This window comes from Dermacentor albipictus, chromosome 6, assembly GCF_038994185.2.
Source record: "Dermacentor albipictus isolate Rhodes 1998 colony chromosome 6, USDA_Dalb.pri_finalv2, whole genome shotgun sequence".
NCBI lineage: Eukaryota > Metazoa > Arthropoda > Arachnida > Ixodida > Ixodidae > Dermacentor > Dermacentor albipictus.
In genome coordinates, this window is record NC_091826.1 from 47,399,062 (window position 1) to 47,420,789 (window position 21,728).

The 21,728-nt window shown below is 48.2% G+C and overlaps 1 protein-coding gene across 1 annotated transcript in view; it reads right to left on the bottom strand.

The window, feature by feature from the left end:
* Positions 1 to 6,697, bottom strand: part of LOC139061057 (uncharacterized) — a 96,707-nt gene extending 90,010 nt beyond the window's left edge. The window contains exon 1 of the mRNA XM_070540501.1: positions 6,681 to 6,697. The gene's annotated coding sequence lies outside the window, so the exon portion shown is untranslated. The remainder of the gene's footprint in view (positions 1 to 6,680) is intronic.
* Positions 6,698 to 21,728: the final 15,031 nt, after the last annotated feature.

Here is a 21,728-nt window from a genome sequence, read left to right on the forward strand (position 1 = left end):
GGAAAAATCCTTGAATACATCCTGTTTTGCCTTACTCAATCCTATTGTAAATTGCAGGGCACGAGGTATGCCAAGGAAGCGTTATCTAAAGGATCCCTCAGCCATGTCATTGCGGTCTTTTAATTTATGCAGTATCATTAACGTACTCGCTCGTCACTTCTTGATAGCATGATTGTTTTGTACATCCTGTGAAATGAATCGCATTCCGTTACTGATGTGGAACGTTATGAGACACGAAGAGGACGATGTCAGGTTCACTGGAAGACCGTCGGCGTATCGCATCCCGTTCATCAAGAACAATACTGTGATTCTTTTTTGTCTGACAAGTGTGGAAAATTAGGCTTTACGTAGTTGCTGACACGTCGCCCTGCCGTCCAACATTTCGCGCGGCCCCTCAAAGGCATTTTCAAAGGCAGGTAGGTTGTTGTCACCACTGGCACGTCCGTGTACATGCCTTTCAGAATACCGCGTGATCCTCAATAAGTTCTTAGAGCTGGCGGACGGGGATTTAAAATGGGTATATACATATAAATATGCAGATCCTGCTCACACGTTGGAATCTGTGCAAAGCGAAGCTTTCACGAAGCGCTTAACTATATGCTACAAAAAATAAACGCGCTGCAAACAAGTCTCTTTTATTGTCATCCTATGTAACGTGAAACCGAATCTAATGTTTACGTTTACACACCGCACAGGTCACCACGTTATTATCGTGCCGTGTTTATGTTTATGGACTATTATACAGCGTCTAAAAGCTATGCACAAACGCAAGCTACACTTTATGCGGATGTACACCGTGAGGACGTCGATGCAGCAACGACACAGAAAACGGAAGGCAGTGTCCCAAGGTTTGTCGAGGCAAGAGTGATGAGAAGTGTCTTTTGCAGAGAGAAATGCGGCGCCAAATAAAGTTGTGCGATTCATCGATTTCATTCTTGTGTCCGTCGCCTGATGGAGACCAGAGCGCGCACGTTTTTCCAGTTATGTGCTGCGGAGCAACAGCAGCAGCGGCAGCAGCCATGGTGAGCAAAAACGAAGAAGGTTCGCGAAGAAATTGTCGCTTTTGAAAGGTTTAGCGTCGCTACATGAACACTTACATAGCATATAAATTAGTGTCAGTATTGAATGCCAGCGTGCCCTTAAAGGCAGGCAAAGGCTTTCCAAGTGAATAACCTTTAGCTCATGCTGTAGCCATCACGTACATCCCTCAGATGCGTGGAAGTTTACGTGAAGGCGGTTAGAAACTTTTAACCAGACTCTCCGGCGGCTTTCCAAGGCGCCGTCCCACTTTATCACGGTTTACTGCGACGTTTATAAAGCGTCACTAAACCTAAAAGTTTCCTGCGCGCTTTTCAGGGACGTTTCCACTGTGTATACTGTGCGCCAATAAAAAAAAACATGAAAAACTAATAATTACTCAAACAGCGGTTCCGGGAATCGTTTAAGTCGGAACTTCAGCATCAGAACATTAATGACGGGTAATTACGATGTATGTCATACGTTGAAGAACAGTGCTGTTGCAACTTTTTCAGAGGCAACGTGAGGAAAATTACTGGCTGTCAACACAACTTTGCTGTTAACTTCGTTTTTTTTCAATGGCGCACACTGAACACATCTACCTGATTCCTGCAGAGCTTCACATGAACACGTCTGAGCACCTGAGCACTTGAACAGTGTTGATTTCCACTGGCTTTCGTTTGGTGCCGGCTCCATGATTGTGGTCATATTTCAGCAGCTGACGCTACTCTATGACATATATTTCCGACTCGTTCGAAGCCCAGACCAGAGAGGTCAGAGAGCGTTTTCGTTGAAAAGGTTCTTAACCGAAATCGTAAAAAAAATTAGCTGCACTGAAGCTTCGAGTTGCTATGACCATAATGAGAGCAGCATTCTGGGCAAGTTGGTAATCCATTGCTTAAATGATATTGCGCGACATAAAAACGACGCGGATGCTTGGTGTGTCGTCTTCTATCACGTCCGTGTCGTTTTTATGTCGCGCAATATCATTTAATGCTATGACCAATTTTATCACGAAGAGCCCAGGACGTTTCTAAAATGATAGCACTTCGGATTAGCATGACACTTTGACTATACTAACGAAGAAGCTACCAAAATAAAAAGCGCAAGAGAGGGTGTGGGAGAGATATTTTCCTTCCAACTTATCATACTACTGCGTTTCCCGAAGCTACAAAGGTATTTGAGCTCTTTCCACAGTCAGTCCCTTAAATTCCGCACCGAACCTTCTGCGGGCTGCGTCAATGTGGCATTGCAATGTATTCCCTCATTTCTGATCCGTTTTTGCGCAGGAAAATTGCACTGTGCATGCTAGACTGTGCCATTCGTTCCTTTGTGGTGCAAGGCAGGCCTCAATGCCGGGACCATAAACAACTATATACATGGACCCCCAGGAGGGGCTCACAATATTTGTGAGAATTCGGTGAGCTGGGGTCAACTCATGGTGTCGTCGTCCCATTTCTATGTGTTTTGATCTTCTTTGAATGACTTATCAGGCCTGTTCCCACAATGAAAGTGGCCGTTAATTTCGCAGTTGCATAATTGTGATTTAGTAATGCTAATCATATGTTTTTAGTTGCCAGTGAACGCAGTGGCCGCGCAGTATTGCCAAGCTCATTTTTTTGTAATTACTACAGTTTTTCTTTGCAGAACCTCGCACTATACGCAGGATTCGCGTATGAGCTTTGGCCCCTACTGCCTCACTCACTTTTTTTGCCGGAGCAGCCATCATCGCCGCCCAAAGCAACGCTCCGCGCGAACCAGCCTGCAGCTACAGAGAGTCGCTTGGTTTACGCGCGGATACGTGCACCTCATGCGACGCACTCAGTCTCCAGACTGTGAGTTGTGCAATGTGAATGAGACTATAGGTCATGTTCTTTGTGGCTGCCGTAAGTACGTGGAAGAGTATCAGAAATTGAACAAGGACCTACCGCGTCTCGACAGCCCACCGTTGTCGGAGGACGTTATTTTAGGCCCTTGGCCAGACGCTCAATCGAGTTTCAAGGCCATCCAGGCGTTACTGAACTTTTTAAAAAGTACGGACCTGGACAGTAGGCTTTGAGCATGCCAAATTGCTTGCCATATGTGTTGCATCCTCCTTCTCTCGTCATGGTCACCCATCATGCGCCTTTCTCTTCCATCTTTCTTTCCCTCTTCCCCTTCCCCCAACGCTGAGTAGCTGGCTAGAGGAACATACCTCAGGCCGACCTCTCTGCATTTCGTTTCATTAAACTTATCTCTCTCTCTCCCTCTCTCTCTATCTCTCTATCTCTCTCTCGGAGAAACAAGATATGCTCGAAATGCATCGCCAAAGCCTCGCTGTGAACAAGATGAACGTTTAGATTTTCGCATTTTCAAGGATGTGAGCAAAATTCTGCTGCCGCAGGACTATCGCGATAGGGGTACCTCTCGCTACCAGCTTCCAGCGAACGCATTCGCGTTGAGTCATTCTACGGAGACCTTCCACACAACACAGGATAACACCATTTTCATTATTCCTTCTCGTACGCCCGCTGGTGACGTACTGCTCTAAATCAACATCGGAGTGACGACAGGCAGCTACAAATTGGAAGAAGTTGTTGGACTGGTGACAGGAAAAGACAGCAAAGGAGGTGAGAGTGATTTTGATTTCTGACACCGAAGAAGTAGGGTGCGAGAGAAATGGTTCCTGCTCCAACACTAACGTAGCGAGGAGAAAACAAGAACTGTGCAACATGTATCGGCAAGGCTGATAGCTAACCTCCCATTGACAGACAGTGCACGCTCTGGCAGGCAGACGTATACATGCAAATTTGAAGAAATTGACGTAGAAAAACAAGTTTATTTTTGACGTTTCATACGTCAAAATTCAGCTTGCGGTTTTCAACGTAGATTTCTTAAGATAGAAACACTGACAGACAGGCACGTTGATTATCCTACAGCAGAGGAAGAGTGGAACTTCAACACGAGAAAGGTGCCAAGCTAGGCCTTATAGTAGCACGCCTTTAGCCTAGTTATTGTGACGCTGCTGACTGTTGATACCGACAGGCGGAACCACGGTTGTGTCAATTACTGTTGTGTGTGCTCGACTTGACGTCAAAGTCGCAAGATGGCATGACCGTGTCACGTGTGCACGCATTCACGACACCCGTGTTCTCGTATTCGGGAAACAATGGTAAGTTTCGGGATAATCAAAAGAGAGTACTTTTTCTCGAATATTTAGCGCTGCCGGGTAAACGTGACGCTTCGCATACTTAAAACAACGATCGCGTACTTTAATTCGACCTGCTGTCTACCTCTAGGGTCCTTGTTTGAAAGGAGGCGCTCGGGCGGAACAATTGCCGGCATGCCTTGCAAGGCTGTATCCGCCTGTGGCAATCAACAACCTCATCTTGCTCCTCCTATAGTGTCCTTCTAAAATGTCTGCGCAGCGAAATCGCGACAAGAGACTAGAATGGGCTAATAAAGGGTCACTGAACTCGCAAGTGCAGCTCATCTTACACCAATCTTGCCGCAATGGACGGCCTCCCAAATTCAGGTACGAACTTTCTGTACCCGGCAGTATCTCAGCCTATGTGGGCAAGTGCAGTAGCTCTTGCAGCATCGTCTGTGCAAGATTCGGTCATTCCGTGGGCAGTGCCCGAGGATGCATAACAGGACCTTTCGAGCAACGTGTTCCACACACTCATGCAATGCACACTCTTTGAGGTGGCTTGCATGAGCTTGAGCAGCTGCGGCTCCGACGTGCCCCATGTTAACCTGCTCTTGCGCGTCAAGCCGCAATATACACATGGATTGCTGCTGGAACGTTTGGCTTGCCAACGCGTTGGAGATGGAGGCGTCTATACTGTTTTGCGTGCCCGTGGCAATTCTGAAGTCGGAGGATCGCGTATCGCTCTCCTTGTACACGGTCATCGCCTGCACTACGGCGGGGTCCAACGATGACGTCAGAGAAGCGTGCGAAGAAGCCGAGTCCCTTCGCAACCCTTTCTACCGCATTTCAGCTACGACCGCGAATCACGTGACTTATAGGTAAGATAAATCGTCCAGGTTGCTCAGAACTGCGGTTGTGTAGTAGTAACTCGCTTTACGTGAACGAAAGAAGGGACAGTACGATAAATAAAATGCGTGGCCTCGTCGATTCGTGCGCCGCTACTGCTCTATCTTATAATTCGCCGTGTGCAACCATGAATTGGACCACGGTGCCAAAGTGTGGTAGCGAAGCTTTCATGGAAGCCCATTCGTTGAGAAAACGACGCTTCATCAACGGTTTATGGGATTTAGCGGCATCTGTGTGAGGAAGGGTATCTTCCGGCGCAAAAAGAAAGGAAGATAACGCGCATACGACGTCATATGTATTAAAAAGGTATTTTGCTTTTGTTACAGACGCGAATTTCTGCTTTATTTAGGCTTGCCATTGGGGCGCCACTTTTAAACATCCTGAAATTTGACACGAGTCCGCTGTGGACTAGCCATGCAAAAGTGCACAATTTACTCAATGGGCGCTATAGGTCGTTGCGGGCTTTTTAGACCTAAAGCCTTATCGAACGCGGGCCCATGTCTAGTGGCAACTCAATGAAATTTAGGCGTATATACTGCCGTTCCGCCTTGGTTTGGTTGAGACAATTAGTACACCACGTGTGAGGGACCGCGGCATTAACTTGGCTTTTGACTGACATTTCTTTCACAGTCGGCTAAGCCCACCCGGCCACGCACCACATGTGCTTGCATTATTTCATTATTTCTCAGGTATGTAGGTGACTTTCAGGTGCAAAGTGATGCTCCACAATTCTAGTGATCGAGCTCCCGTTGAAACAAATGTGTTCCTATTTATATAAAAGCATAAAACGAGAATTGTACTTTCTGGGATACAGTCAGCACCAGCTCTGGCAGCGAATAAACTATGTACATCAGCACTGCGCGGCCCTTAAAACCTTGCGCATAACAATCACAATGAGCGATCGACATATCGATGCACAACTGCCGGAATACTAGACACGTTCAAGTACTTAGGACTTCCGCCCCTTCATATAACTGTCGAGGTGCACCGCGATACACCTGCGGGTCGCAAATGGCGACGTTTAAAAAATATATATATTTTAGAAGGCCACCCGAATCCCAACGCAATTCATTTCGCAGCGTTGATAGGGCACACCCTTGAATTACCATGCGTATTTGAAACACTTAGTCGTGACGTCTTTGCTGCGTTATAGCAAGTAATTGCTCAGGATTAAAACAATACTGTTACAAGGCAGCAGGAAAGTTACGAATAAGTGCCGAATATACCCGTGTATAAGAGCACAATCTTGCAGTTTCGAAGAACTTATGACACTTGACGTCCCACCGTCCTTCAGGATCGCAGGAACGACGCACGCGCGTGAGCCTTGCCGTGGACATAACTTTAGTGACTCATCTGGCGTTACGCACACCGTGGAGCCTGCAGCGCGCTCGAAAACTTCGTAGCGCAAAGTGAAAAGACGGCTGCGACGAATCAATCAATCAATCAATCAATCAATCAATCAATCAATCAATCAATCAATCAATCAATCAATCAATCAATCAATCAATCAATCAATCAGTCAACCAATCAACCAATTCATCAGTCAATCGTATGGAAGCAGTCGTGATGAACACGAAAAATGCGGGGCATACGAGAAACGAGCCAACTTTTCATATGTGAATCTTACTTGTGGGACAGCTTGTTGCCTGGACGTACCACACTTTGCTTGCATCGCTCCTCAGGTACGAGCCAGCCTGTTACACGGTAGCCACGCAAAGACCGCCGAAGTCGACGCTTGTCCGATGTTCATTAACCACTTCTGGCGAAAACTTCCCACTCTACGCGTTGACTCGATGTGCAATACACCTCGGAAACACAGCGCTCAGCAAGCGTAAAAACGTTTGCGTCTACCCGAATTCGGAAAACGCACGGCGGAGCAAACCACCACCGCATTTGACGGGGGCATATCGCAGTACACGAAGTTTACGAGGGCATTTCTTTTTTCGCAGCAAATTCAACGCGCCCTCCCCCCCCCCCCTTTCTTTTTTCACTGACGCTAACGAAAGGATATATTTCAGTACTGATAAAATAAAAGGCAGTCGTCTTTTCTTGACCATTCCCCTTTTTACAAATATTGTTTCTTTTTCTTGGCGCAATACATATCTATCTAGAGCTAACTAAAAAATTAGCATTTTATTTGAATAAAATGAAGCTTGCCGTGCGTTTCTCTTCATGTCAGAAGATATTTCTTTTTTTAATACTGTTTGTCCCCTCCTCACCTAGTGGCGCTTCAATCGGAACTCCTTACGATGATCTCGCTCACAATTGGTCTGGATCACTTTTCATCCAAACCTTCGCGAGCATGTCGATTAGCCTTGCTGGTTCGCTGACGCTGAAAAAATGGCTGTGGCTTAGGTAAGGTTAAGCCCAGGATGCGAAGCATACTAGCCTTTATTTTAGTTGTTGAACCACTGTTTAGCCTGGTGAACTGCTGTTGCTTGGCTATATTTGGTTCGGCTAGACGAAGAAACAACTCATGCATTACTTCTTCGCCTTCAAGAGTGGAACGCGACAGCGTTCCCGTCGACCCGCCAAGGGGTGTAAGACAATGGGCTACAGGGCAGCGACTACGCGTCCCGCATTGGACGCGGTGAGCGTCGAGCAAAGCAGCGTTCGGCGCGGCAACGAAATGTGCGCCTGAGCAAGAGACGCACGCCTTAGAAACAGCGCGTTTCTAAGGCAACACCGCATTCACTAGAGGCGCTTTTGTACCGCTTTGAAGCGTTGTACTCGTGGCTCAGTGGTAGCGTCTCCGTCCCACACTCCGGAGACCCTGGTTCGATTCCCACCCAGCCCGTCTTGCAAGAGTTGAGCCAAAGCCACTTCTCCTCTGTCGTGACGTCACGGTGTCACGTGATTTCATGGTCACCGCCGCGCCTGAGGAGCTGGGTTGAGCCCTCGTAATATGCTTCGCATAAAAGTGCATTGGCGTGCGCCGACTGCGTCAGCGACGATGGCATCAACGCACGCTATGACCACATGTGGCCACCAGATTGACGCCGGCTATCGCTTTCCCTTACTATTCGCAAAGGAACGACCGTCGCACATCGTGGTACCGATAAGCGGCCCCTTGAAGCAAAATAATTCATGCAATGTGTATGAACAAGACGGGGGGGCGTGGTGTTGCCGGACGTTTGCGTGCACGGGTCACGTCGTCACCGTGTTTTATGCGAAGCATATTAACGTAGGTTTCGGGCCTTCGCGCGACGCCCGGCGGTGGCCACCATTGACCCTGAAGTGGGGTCACGTGACATGACGTCACGTGATGACGTCACACCGGCTGCAGATGGGGCCTCATATCGCGCCGTCGGTCGCCTCCCGGCGGTGGCCACCATTGACCCTGAAGTGAGATCACATGACGTGACGCCACGTGATGACGTCACACCGGCTGCAGACGCCGCCTCGCGCGCCGACGCCACCTCGCGCGCCGTCGCGCGTGAGGCGGCGCCACCATCGCTGCATCACGTGATATGTGACGTCACGCCAGGGATGAAGCGGCGCGCGCCCGCCGTCGCGTCAGTCTCTGTGCCCGCAACCGCGCCAGCGTCTTTGCGCCGGGCGTGTATGCGGTCAAGATGCCTCCAAACGCTAAGGATACGCTAAGGTTAAGCCCAGTGGATGCGAAGCATCCACTGGGCTTAACCTTGATAAGCCGCTAATTTCTTCCTCAAGGAAGTTGTAGCTTCTCACGAAGTTGCGAAGCTGTCCCGTTTTGAGCATTTGCACAAAATAAATTCAATTCAATTATGGGGTTTTACGTGCCAAAACCACTTTCTGATTATGAGGCACGCCGTAGTGGGGGACTCCGGAAATTTCGACCACCTGGGGTTCTTTAACGTGCACCTAAATCTAAGTACACGGGTGTTTTCGCATTTCGCCCCCATCGAAATGCGGCCCACAAAATAAAGTTGGGAGAAATTGAAGTGCAGTCTTTAAAGGGTTGCCAGCGTATGACTCATCTGTTTGAAACGTCGCCCGCTTTTTAACGTTCTCGGCAACGTGTTTCACAAGTTGTGTTGCAAAAAAAAAAGAAAACAAGCTGCACGTTACCAGCACTCATTTTACTAGCACATCAAAAAGAAGCCACGCGTTGAAGCGAGACATGCATGAAGGTCAATTCGCTTGCTGCTTCCGCGATTCCTCGCTCCAGAATTTTCAGAGCGAGTTTCCGCGCTCTTCGAGGAAGATGTGTTCATGTTCCCCTGTGCGCGCGTGACACAGTGCTGGTTAACTTATTCAAGACACATTGACGAGCTAGTTGGTTCGAATCCATGATATAATGTGTAAGTGCGACTGAAAGACGTAGAAAAAAGCAGAAACACAAAGACAGCCGTAGAAAGAAACGGACACACAGAGACAGCGCTGTCTCTGTATGTCTGTTTCTATGTCCTCGTTGAGTCACGCTTACACATTATATCATTGTTAATTTGATTACTAAGCGAATGTTTGCAAGTTTACACGACCGATAAAACTGCTACCCTTACTTCGTACAGCTATCTACTAATTTGCTATCGTAATAGGTGCATCGCGTTTCGGGCGGAACTGCGAAATTTTTTTGCTTGCTTACGGGGTATATCCGCAGTTCCCTACCTTTTGTTTGTAGTTTGCTCCGGGCTAGCCGGGATGTTCGTTTGTGTACAAGCCTGAGGTATATCAGGCTTGCGCAAAGTAGGTGGACAGAAGCGATATGGGTGGGCGTCATGTATGTTGCGACTCGCGAAGCTACGGTGTCGGTTCCACGGAAACCAATGGACTCGTTTCGTTGCATTTTTATTTCACGCATAAACGTATTTCAACATGGGAGACGTAGAGATGTTGTAAAACAAAGGAAGGTGTGGTCAGCTTATCAACGGTTAGACAGAATTTAAGCGTCTGAGAAGAATAGCAAGCAATAGGGATAAATTGAGCGCGTTACACAATAAAAGTGAAATCGGCCCTCACAGTTTTTTTTTCTTTCATATAAACAACTTGGTCGGCGTCGTGAAACAGGCATTTCTTTTTTATTTCATATAAAGCTTATACTCTATCGATGGTTCGCTGTATTAGGGTGTAGTAGCCGGCGTAGTTTGTTGTTCTAATTATATGATTTTATCTTATTTTTTTATGCTCAACACAATGCTTAGGTTCTTATTGTTGTCCACACATAGCGATTCGGTCGCCGGCTTGAAGGCGTAGCAGAACAGCCGATCTCGGGAAGATATGAAGTACGCGTGCCACAGCTACACGCTTCGTTGACGTTGCATCGCAGCACTGTTGGGGAATACGTTGATGTTTAACGCAATCACATAGATGATTCCCGAAGTGGAAGCTTGTCGCAATGACACGTCGGTAAAAAAAATTTTTAGCAAGTTTTAGCGAGTACTCGGTTTTGATTCACCTGCGCTAGTGTAACTTTGTAATGACAATTAAAACACCGTGAATATTGCTCGCACTGCGCTCTGCAGTGAACCGTTACATTCCGAAATGTAACGGAATGAATAACCGCAGTAAGGAAGATAAATTATTTCCCGCAGGATTCGTAGAAAAGTGGCAAGGGGAACCCTGGCTAGGCTATACCTCAGCCTGGACTGTAGCGGCACGAGATTTAAGATCTCGCATTGTTCGCCATTGTTCCGGAAAAGGCTCCTCTCAAATCAAGCAACCGTGCGTCGTAAATCAGGCGTCAGACTTGGCGCCGCCATTGTTCAGTCAGCTCCAGAGAAGTGCATGTTCTGCGCAGCATTCTGCCTTCGTTGTCTTTTAACTGCACCGAGTCGACTGGTTCGAGTAGCATTCTACAAGCTCGGGACATTTGGTGCAATTTCAATTAAGACGGTGGGCTCTGCTAAAGGCCGTAAGTTCCACACAGCGATAAACAACGATCAATTCCTGATGAGCCATCCACCTTATGCCGTAATGTCTGATGAGACAGATTCGGCGCAGCCAGCAGCAGATGATGATTTCTGGACGATGAATGAAATGGAGGAAAAGCTGCGCAGTGAGAACGCTGAGGACAGTGGAGACGAATCAGCACCTTCGGTAGTAGATGCGGATGCACAGACCCCAATCGCGTCACCATATTCGTATCAAACTGCGAGTGAAGAGTGCGCGAGACAGTCGCCATTCGCGTTCGAAGTTTCTACTGAAGCCGGTGGCGAGCTTCCTGCGCACACCGTGTCAGTGCCAACTCAACAGATGTTAGTGAATCCAACTGAGCTCACGGAAAGAGCTGAACACGCATCAGAACGTATTGAAGCTTCAGCAGGAGCTTACGCTGAGCTGACTTCGTCTGGCATACCTGAATTAGCAGAAAAGCTACCGGTGACTTCAGCTTACCTCATGGAAACTTCATCTAAGACGTCGAAACCACGAGCGGGCTTCGAGGTGACCCTCGCCACTATTCCGGAACTGGATAATGAACTGCCGGAGACTTTGGCGGACCTCACGGAAACATTGGACGAGACTCTCAGTAACGCCACCCTCTTCAAAGAGCCATTTAGTCCGGATGCTCTGGCTTCTAAGCACCAGTGCTCGGATTCAATATCTCTAGATGACATGGAGAGTGACGGTGATGTGCCTTCGGAAACCACATGCCTCGAAGAGAAGGTCCCTTCCACTTCGGACGCGAAGCAACCGCAAGACGAACACTCCCAGTTCAAACGCAAAGTGCCAACTAGCTCAAGAGAGGGGCGTCCCGCGAAAAAAAGTCGATGGGAGCAGTGCGAGCCGGTAGCTGCAGACGCCAATGGCCAGCCAACGACGAGTCAGCAGGAGGCCGACCTCAAGCGAAAGACCAAGGAGCTGAGGACGGTGCTTTTGAACGGCAACATACTCAAGGTCACCAAAGAGGAAGATGATGACAGCCCTCCTTCCGACCGCTTCGGGAACCCCATCGCCCCGTTGCCGGACGGGCAGTTCTACAACGTTGACACGGGGGACGCCGCGAGCACGCCGCGAGCAATCTACCGGAAGCGGGACACCGAGGGCGTTCCGGTCATCTTCAGCAGCACGGTTCCCGACGTCTCCTTCTGGGACCTGAACCCGAACCACTTCGCTCGCGATTTGCGCGCCGTGGCCGGGGACGAGATTGTGGGCCACCGCATGACCAACCACGGTGCGCTCGTCATCTACGTCAAGACTGGCGAGGTGGCCCGCGAGCTCCTCAAGATGACCACCGTGGCCGGCATACCGGTGACCGTGTACGTCCCGCGCTCGTACTCCAAGAACATGGGCAAGATCCGCACCGTCCCGTTCCACTACACGGAGTCCAACTTGGTCACCATGTTGGCCCGCAACGGCGTCGTGCACGCTCGCCGCCAGTTCAAGAACGTGCGCCTGGAGGACGGCAGCAACGTTCGCCTCAGTCGCAGCAGCGTCGTGCTGACGTTCCGCGACGATGTCGAGCTGCCGTCGCACGTGCGGCTGGGCTTCCTCAGGTTCCCCGTCGACCCGTACGTCGAGCCGCCCATGATGTGCCGCAACTGCCAGGGCTACTGGCACTCGGCCCGGGTGTGCCACCGACCGACCCACTGCCGGACCTGCGCGGGACCCCACTTCCACACGGAGTGCCAAAGTCGGGCCAGGCCCCGCTGCGCCAACTGCAGGGGACCGCACTCGGCGGTGCACTACCGCTGCCCCGTCAGGCGGGAGGTGTACAAAAAGAAGCGCTTTGAGTTGGCACATTACGCTTTGTGAAAAGAAGAAAAATATATGCGTGCATGTCGCAGCTGATCAACGCGCCGAGGAACTGTCGCGTAAATGCGGCGGAAAGCAGAAGACAACCTCGTGGGATGCCGTGCTCCGACTGTCGGCACCTATAATAACCCTCCTCTAAACTTCATTGGGTATTGCTTTAGGTACGGCTGGTTGCAATTTCAAACCGTACATGGACTCGTATAACATGCGTTTTTTGTTGATTAATTTCTCTGTTTTCTGTTGCTATTCCTATGTGAGGTGCGCTTTGAAGGTAGTGCTAGGTTACCCTCTGGCTTTCTTCGTTGCCTTATAAGGCTGGGATAATACAAGGATTCGATCCCCACGCTATTCCGCGCTTTGTCAGTAGTCATAGCAGTGGTCTCATCCACGTAATGAACGGATTCAACTGGTCGTGAGAGGTGGCTAGAAGTGTTGGATAAAGCAGTAGAATTGAGCCAAAATACTCTTGCCTGGTATCGGCCTACTAAATATCGGCCTGGTACTAATTCCTAAGGGCGGAATTGCACTAAGCGCTAACGCTAGTGTATGGAACATAGAAACGTGCGCAAGCACCCCACTGTGAGCAAAATAAGAACTGAATAAGCAAATAAGAACTGAGTCTCCGCCACTCTTCGACTCTGATCGTGCTTCGCTCGACGCTGATTCACTGAAAGCTTCACGAAACGTTTAGCAGCTCACAATGGGCAACGCTCCTCCCACATTTGGAATACACAGCCAGTTCTCGACACTGAATCATGAACACTGACACGCTGTTGGAGAGATCATAGCCTTGCTGTGCGTCGTTGGCAGTGCTTCATCTGAATGCAGTACGTGCTCTTCACAAGTTCGTGCCATCTTCCTTCCTCTCTGTGCAATGTGTCGTCTCATTTTCAATCAGTGGCGCAGCCAGATATTTTTTTTTTTTTCAGCGGGGGGCAGGTGGGCCAACGCACTTGACCGGTGACAAGAGAGGGAGGGCGACTGCGAATCCTACATACTAACTTGGAAATCTTGAGGGTGGGTGGGCACGTTCGAGCTGTGCCGCCCTCTGGCTACGCGACTGGTTTCAAGTGAGAGTAGAGGTCGGCTGAACACGACCGTACTTGTAATTTGTGTTTCGCGTTAGCAGCCTGGACAAGGCGATGAAAGTGCGAGAATGGCTTCCGAGATTGGTGCCCACGCGCCGGCCATTCTAATAAGCTATGGACTTGCACCTAGTTTCGTGCTAAAATCACCAGAGCGAAATCTGGCGCTGCAGTTGTTTGACCACGCTGATCTGCCTATCTAATCACCTTCGGCAACTTTGACAGACGTCTCAAGAACAGTGGAGGAATATGAATCGGGGAGAAAATGCGTCCATGACGTCACATAAATGCTGAGTGTAAGAACGCCAAAAAAAAAAAAGACATGGGTGACAGTGCAAAGAAGGGGACTTGCAGACTGAGACAGACTCAGCGCTTACACAGCGCTTCGTATGTCCAAGTCCGCATATTCCGTTGTTTGGGCTGTTACTCGTTTTCTTCTAAATTTTCTTTTCGGGCATGTACCCACCGACCAAATCTAGCATTTTATTGCACTGTGCAATATACATTGAACCATAGCTAAAGTGTGTTCTCCTCATCGCGCTAAACAGCCTTTGTACGCAGACATTTGTCAAGAATTCGAGAATAACGTGCTTGTGTTTATCTCTACATTGTGTCTTTATACGCGATGTTTGTGATTGTAGAGCTTGGCCACATAATGTCAAACAACCTTAGGACCTGTCTGACACTTCTACTCGGAGATTTGCCTGCGCGCAAAATACAAGCACATTGTACGGCACTCGGCAAGTAATCGCCGCAAGCGTATCATATGCAAATATACAGTAAGCAATGCGTTGTTTCGAACAAGTGTGAAAGAAATTTCTGCGCGGAGCGCTGCTTTGCGTTAGCTGAAACTAAGCAACAAGGTCACGCTTTCTTGTCCTGATCATTCGATGATATACCCGGCATCATTTTTTCACCGACTCGACCGAAAACAGAAAGAAAGACACATAAACAGAGTTTCCTGAAAGAATTCCAAGACGGTGCTCTGTCGCTGCGATTCTGTTTTTTTTCAGTTCAGGGATCCTCTCACGACTATCACATGACCGCCTACGTCATCACTGCGACAAAAACGCAGGAAACTCACCAGCAACATACAATGAGCACCAGGAACAGTTGCGGACAACGAATGGCATCGATACTCACACAGAGACTCACACCGGAATGCCTGCACGCTAGGGACAAGCGCATGCAAAACCATCAAACAAACTTTTCCGTAGTACTATAGGTAAAGTCAGATATTCGAGGAGTAAAAGGCCCCAGATTTTCTCTCTTGCACCCAATATTGTTATCGCTCTGCGGACGCGTGTCGTTAGGCTTGGGGACGCCGGAAACGTCTAAAGATCTCAAAAACTGGACTCGCTATGCGCTCACAGTTAACGTTTAAGGTGAATTTAGAGGAATGGACCGCTCATTTGAATAGTTACTGGCCATCATAGAGGATGGAAAGCTCAGGAGAGGCCCATGCCACCACGGACGTGTTGGAGAAAGTGTGGCGGAAGTCAGATGCTGTTTTTCCCAAAGGAGCAGTGGGACGGTATACACCAAACGTCAACGTTGCCACAGCAACCGTGCTCCTGAAGCTCTCGCTACTGCTCTCGGCTTCTGAAAAGTGAGATAGGAATTTACGATCCGTGTATTTCTCGCAGCAGATTCTGTTCGCGAGACAAGCTGACTTTCGGGCGTGGTGTGTGAGCTTTAAAGTTGCGTTTAGGATCTACGAGTTTGAGTGTCAGCGAACAACAGAGATACTCAAGCAATTGCGGCGTGGGTCTTAGCAGTATTCTTCAACGTGCCACGGAAAAGCACAGGAGCGTGTCTGCTTCATTAAAACTGTTATAAAAGTTTCGCAGGCTTTCTTCTGACGCGTGTCGGTAGTACACACTTCCGGTGGCTCGTAGCAATGCAAGTTCAAAGCTTGCGCCTATCTGCTCCGTCGAGCTGATCGGAGGCGCAAAGGGAGATGGCACATCAACATGGCTGCATTTCCAGCTTCAAAAACGTGACATCAGGGGGTCTCGTATATTTTTTTGCTTTCGTCCATGCTGGCCACCAACGAGAGCGAGAGCGTAGCCATATACGGGAATTCACGCTGAAGCGGGTGCCATTAGTGCCTCCATGCTCAACAGCGGTAGTTCTTAGCAGTACGTAAACATTACGAACGCTAAACTCGCGAAATAAAGTACGCTATCATAGCGCACGTAAACCACAAAAACCTAATAACGTTCGGAGCATGCGCAGCGAGGACAGCGCCATTACTTTACGTACGTACGTAATGCGTTTACGTTTGGTTGCGAACGCTACTATAAGTACCTCTACTTTTCTAACTAATCGCAGAATTACATCATTTCAATTACATCGCCTCACAAATCTCCTACCGCAATTGTTTATCGAATCCTTCAAGCTCAAGCTAACTTACACGTAGTTCATTCCTTGCATTTCCACACTATCGCGCTGGAAGCTACATACGGGCGCCGGCAAGAGGACGGAAGGGGAGCAATTACACTTTGGCCCCGCCCATTTACTCCGTGGCCCCGCCCAGAGGTTGGACTTGAGGCGGCTCGTGGCGACGCCCCGTTGCGGCAGCGCTAACTATGCTACGCTTCTAATCTCGGAGGTCACGCGCAGCTGTCGCAGCAGCGCGCAGCTGTCGAGCGGCAGTGCAAAGATAAAATGGCTTTCTCTCTTTTTCGAGATGGCAGACATGTACAGTTTTTCATTTATTTAACGCAAATGAGCGATTTTTCCGTTACTGATAATTTCCTAGCGATCGAGAAATCAGCCAATGGGTGAATCCAGCTGCCTGTGACGACACTGCATGACGACATTGCGGAAGCGATCGAGACCAAGCGAACTTTCGTTGCTTTTGACACGAGAGTGTAAATTACATGCTGTGTGCAGCCGAATAATAATATTTGGCTCACGTGTTAGCAGGAGCCTACTTAAACGGACACTAAAGGTTACTATTAAGTCAACGTGGACTGTTGAAATAGCATCACAGAAACCTCGAAACGCTTGTTTCGTGGCAAGGAGAGACTTATTTTAAGAGAAAATGCGTTCTGAAGCGTCCGCGTACCTCTAGCGCAGTTCAAATCGCCCGCCCTCCGATCGAGGAGAACTGACATCATGGTCTCATACTGACGTTGCGCAATCGGTGAGTAGAACGGCGTCCGCAGACGGCGCTACGGCTTTTCTGCGCAAAACGCAAACGCGCGGCCAGAAACAGAGCCAAGACAGAGCCGACAGCAGAGCGAAAGCGGGAGTATGGTGGCTAGCGGAAGGAGAAACTAATTACGTCCCACATTACGTCCCACAGCACACGGAAAGTCCGTTTTCGTTAAACTATAGGCTGCGGCGAGCTCGCAGCGTGGTCGGCGTGGTCTGTGAGAAGTGACGAGCCTTTCCGCACTCGAAACAGGGCATAAAAAAGTGCGAATCGACGCGAAACTCGGCCTAGAAACGTGCTTCGCCACAGCCGACCCAGATGTCGTTTCCCGCACCGCCACCAAGCGCCGCTACTATACCTCAAGCTCCAGCGCAAGACGCCCATAAGCTGGTACTTCATTCTATGACACAAACTTCGACGCTCGTCGCAATGGACCCTGACACCGACAGATTGGCTCGCGATGGTGGGCTCAACTTCAGCGATTTGAGCACCGACGAGCGCGACCTGCTGCTGAGGGCTCGCACTGCCGGCGTCGTTGCGTACTACGACGGCGGCCTCGACACCGGCTCTCCGGAGCGGGAAAGCAACGAGGGCTTCCCACGACATCACATGGACGTGGCATTCTCGCTGCTGGTTCCAAATGAAAGTTTCGCGAGCCAGCAGAACCCTCACAGCACGACGCGATAACGAAAGTAGTGAAACTACTAGACGAGCGAAAACGAAACCTTTCGACCACCCATACTACTGAAGGGTAACGTCAAAATCTTATTTTTTGTTAGAATCGAGTAGACGTAGACAAGTAGCATTTTCTTCCGTCTTATAATCGAATGAAATGATGTTTTTAATACGAGTATTTGAGTATTAGTAACATAAATTACGGGGAGACCTTTCGTCATCGGTTTAGTACCGGAATGTCGCTGGGGGGTCTCAAATCGTGTCATGCATTTACCTCAATTTCTCGGTTACTAAAGCTCTGTTCGCGATTATATTGACGCCTTAGACGTTCTAGAACATTGCTCTACCACTTTAACTTGACTTTCTGGTAACCTTTAGTGTCCCTTTAAGGGATCGGCAATGTTGCCTGGCTATGTCCGAGAAGCGCTTCAGGACCCTATCAATATTAGATATTGGTAACACAAGTACGTGGGGAAGAAGATTAACAGCACTTTTTTTCGTTTATTCTTTCATTTCCTCCATGCATTTCCGCTACGAATGCATTTGTATGAGAACCAAACTCCAGTTAATGCTTGATACACGCCCAACTGAAAAAAGCTACAGAAATTCTGAGAAATTATCGCGTGGCAGGGCTCACCAAAGAACGCTCACGCATTAATAGCTAGCGCCGGGAACTTTTAACGGTACAGTTACGGCTATTTCCAATTACGAGTATATATGGTCAACAAGAAAGAAATGTTGCGCGCGCAAAAATTAAATTTGTAAATTAATTACTAACTGCTCTGTTTAATATCCCCAGCGGGAACCTCGCTCGAGCGAATCCAACATGCTGCACTATGTCTACGCGTTGTTTTTCTCGTGCTCACATCATAAATTCTAGGTATCAAACTTAGCGGAGCACAAATTGTAGGCTTGTGCAACGCAGGCTTAGTCGAGCAGGTTGGCCCAAGGACACAGAATGGACAAGGAAAGATGGAGAGGGAAGCGTTGAAACTAACATAGCTTCAACGACACGGTGCGAATAAGAGCATTGCGTTCGTCGTCAGTCATGAAGAACCTGAAAAGTTTTCGGTTCCTACTCACCTGAGAGCCTATGGATGTGGAAGAGAACCAGTCGCTTGTTCCGTGCTCCCAAATGCGTGGTTATGTGGCTTGCGACAATAGATAACACGAGTCTGTAAGCATTCTACAAAAGTGATATTACGCAAGTGAACTCACAATATTCTTTTCTCAGAATTTTCAACATTCGAGTTGTTAATTCAAGCGTGTGTTACATAATATTATTATATCACATATAATATATTAGACCGTATTATAACTCCTCGGGTACATGTTTCCAAGGAATCTACAGCAAGCGTGAAGAAGATTATACATGGTCGTCATCGTCAGGTGAGCCACCGTAAGAAAAAGAAACTGTTGCAGTGATTGCGTTCCTTGTCCTTGAAGATGTGCGCGCGTCTCCGAGCTCCGGAACCAGACTACGGTGTGCAGCTGATCACCAGGTGAGCAGTTTTATGATTTTCTTTAGTGAACCTTTCGGCAAACACTCGCAAATATTTCGCAATCTTATTCAGTTTCGAAACATCGCATTTGCTAGCGAACTTGATGAAGAGCAGTTTTCTTGGCGACTTCTTTTCTTTCTTTGAGTGACTCTAATGAGGTGGAATCACTTTTAAGCTTGTTTCTAAGCTTCTCACCATGGCCTGTACACAACAGTAGCGATAAGCCTGCACAGCTCCCGGCCTACCGTATGCACAGGGTAGCAGTGACGTCACACGCACAGGTGTCTCCGTTGGCCGAAGAGAGGAAACCGTAACGTGAACTTATCGTTCTTCTGGCTGAATTACATTCACAAGTGCAAGTATGCTGTGCGAATGATCATAATCCACTCTGGACATTTGCAAGCGCCTGTGAGGCCCCGTCGAAGTAACCAGAGAAACCATCGTTGCTGCTTTACCGTAAGCCTGCTTGCAGGAGCTTCTGTGCATGATACGCAGAGGGCCCACAGGGATGAGCCACAAAAACAAAATGGCACACTTCGACAGGCCCCCTCCCCTCCCTGTACGCGCGCAATCTTTTCTTTGTCTGTCGTACACGGGCGCAGTCTGGGTGGTAGAGGACCTAGTTAACGGTTTATCGGCCAAGACGGTATACGCTTCGTTCTGAAGAGAGGCCAAAGAGTGAAGTTAGCTAGCGTCAAGAACTTCTATGCCCGGCCACGATGGCGCAAATACGAACGAAACACTTTGGAGTTTGTCGCTTCACACTGACGTACTCCTGGCGGGGTTTCGGCTTGAAGCTCCACGAATAAAGCTTCCGCATCTATTTTCACCACTAATGATCAACATTATGGCGCGAAATTTAACGAAAATATTGTTTTGAAAGAAAATTCTACCAGTCTACACGAGTAGTTCAGTAGTTCGCCTTAGCGTTCATATAGCTTTGGTTCAAGTTGAGTGAAATACCACGTACCAGGAAGGATGCAAGGGAGATTATGGCAAAAGAAAAGCAGTTAAAAAATAAAGAAAACGCGTGCGATACTCGTTAGCATGACAGCTTACGCAGTTTAAAGTACTTAGCGGGATTGTTCTAGAAGCACTCCAGTGTGAACTGTTCGCACTCCGGTATTTGACCACGATTACGGCGAGAATATTTATTGCTTTATGTGAATGTCGCATGTTAAAATATGTAGGTAAACTAGACTTCTAGAATGCCAGTAACGTAAGTCAATCCGCGAACATAGGTTTAATTAGCAAACGAGAAAATTACGAGACAACGAAAGACCGACCTTTTAAGTTCCCGCGCTTGCCCCTCCGGAGGTGATGAGACACAACCAGTGTCTGCTACAGGCTACATATATTTGAAGGGTCAAAATAAGGAAAACGTTACAGTTCTAGAAACCAATGACATAAGCTGGTGAAATTTTACCGTGCCAAAAGCGGCCCCAGCACCAGAAAATACATTGAAACCCGCGACGCCGTGCAAACGTATCCCCGCTGTACTTAAGAACCACGCCACCCGGTGTTATTATCAATGTTATGAAACTTGATCGGACCAGTATAGGCCCTTATCATCCCTTATCGCTCGTTGTCAACCTTATCGGATTCGCTACAAGCTGCAATTATCAACCCTTATAGGTCGTGGTCTCAAACTATATATATATATATATGCAAGAGAGAAGAAGAGGCACCGAGGGGCTCGTTTTTGTTCATTGTTACCATATATATATATACACTAACACGACGTATATACAAGGTGGTTTACTGGAACGCCGTAGCAAGCCTTAAGATTAGGCAGCAAATAGGTCGTACTTCAAGCTTTCCCTGTTTCCTAAATAAGGCGGTGACCACAAAAATAAAATATAAGCGCATAATTTTGTACGTTTTCACTCGTCTGTTATAGCGGAACAGTGAAAGCCTAAATCTTCATTGAACTGCAACGAAACGCTTGCTTCGCTGCCACTATTTATTGCCAAGTTTCACTTCGGTTGGCAGTGCGGTTTTATGAGTACAACGGGGTCAGCAGTGAAATGAACCGTGCCACGGACTTTTAGAGTCCACACGCTTTGTTCATGTTCATTGCACGCCTGATCGCTTCCGCCAATGAAAAGACTCAAGAACAGCAGACGCTCTGGAGGTACCAAGTACGACGCCATTTTGAAATGGTCGCATGGTGACGATGTTGGTGTTTTGGAGTTGCTTCTGTGATTGGCTGTAATTGGTAGCAATACAACTCCGCGCAGTCCGTGTGCCTTGGTTGCCAACTGCTCTTTCTAAAAGTTGTACCCTACTGTCGCACAACTTCTTCAACGTGCACCCAAAGCACAGCACAGAAGCGCTTTCGCTTTGAACCCTTATTGGAATGCTACCGCCGGGGCGGGGGAATCGAACCTGCAACCTCAGGCTTAACGGCATAACGGCACGGCTACTGAGCCACCGCAGCTTGTGAAAAAGTAATAATAATGATAATAAATAACAAAGTAATAAAATGTATTCTATATATAGCGCGAACTAAACGTTATGGACTTCGAGTATTTTAAGTCCAGTCTAGAATACGCGTATAATTCGACGGCTTAGGT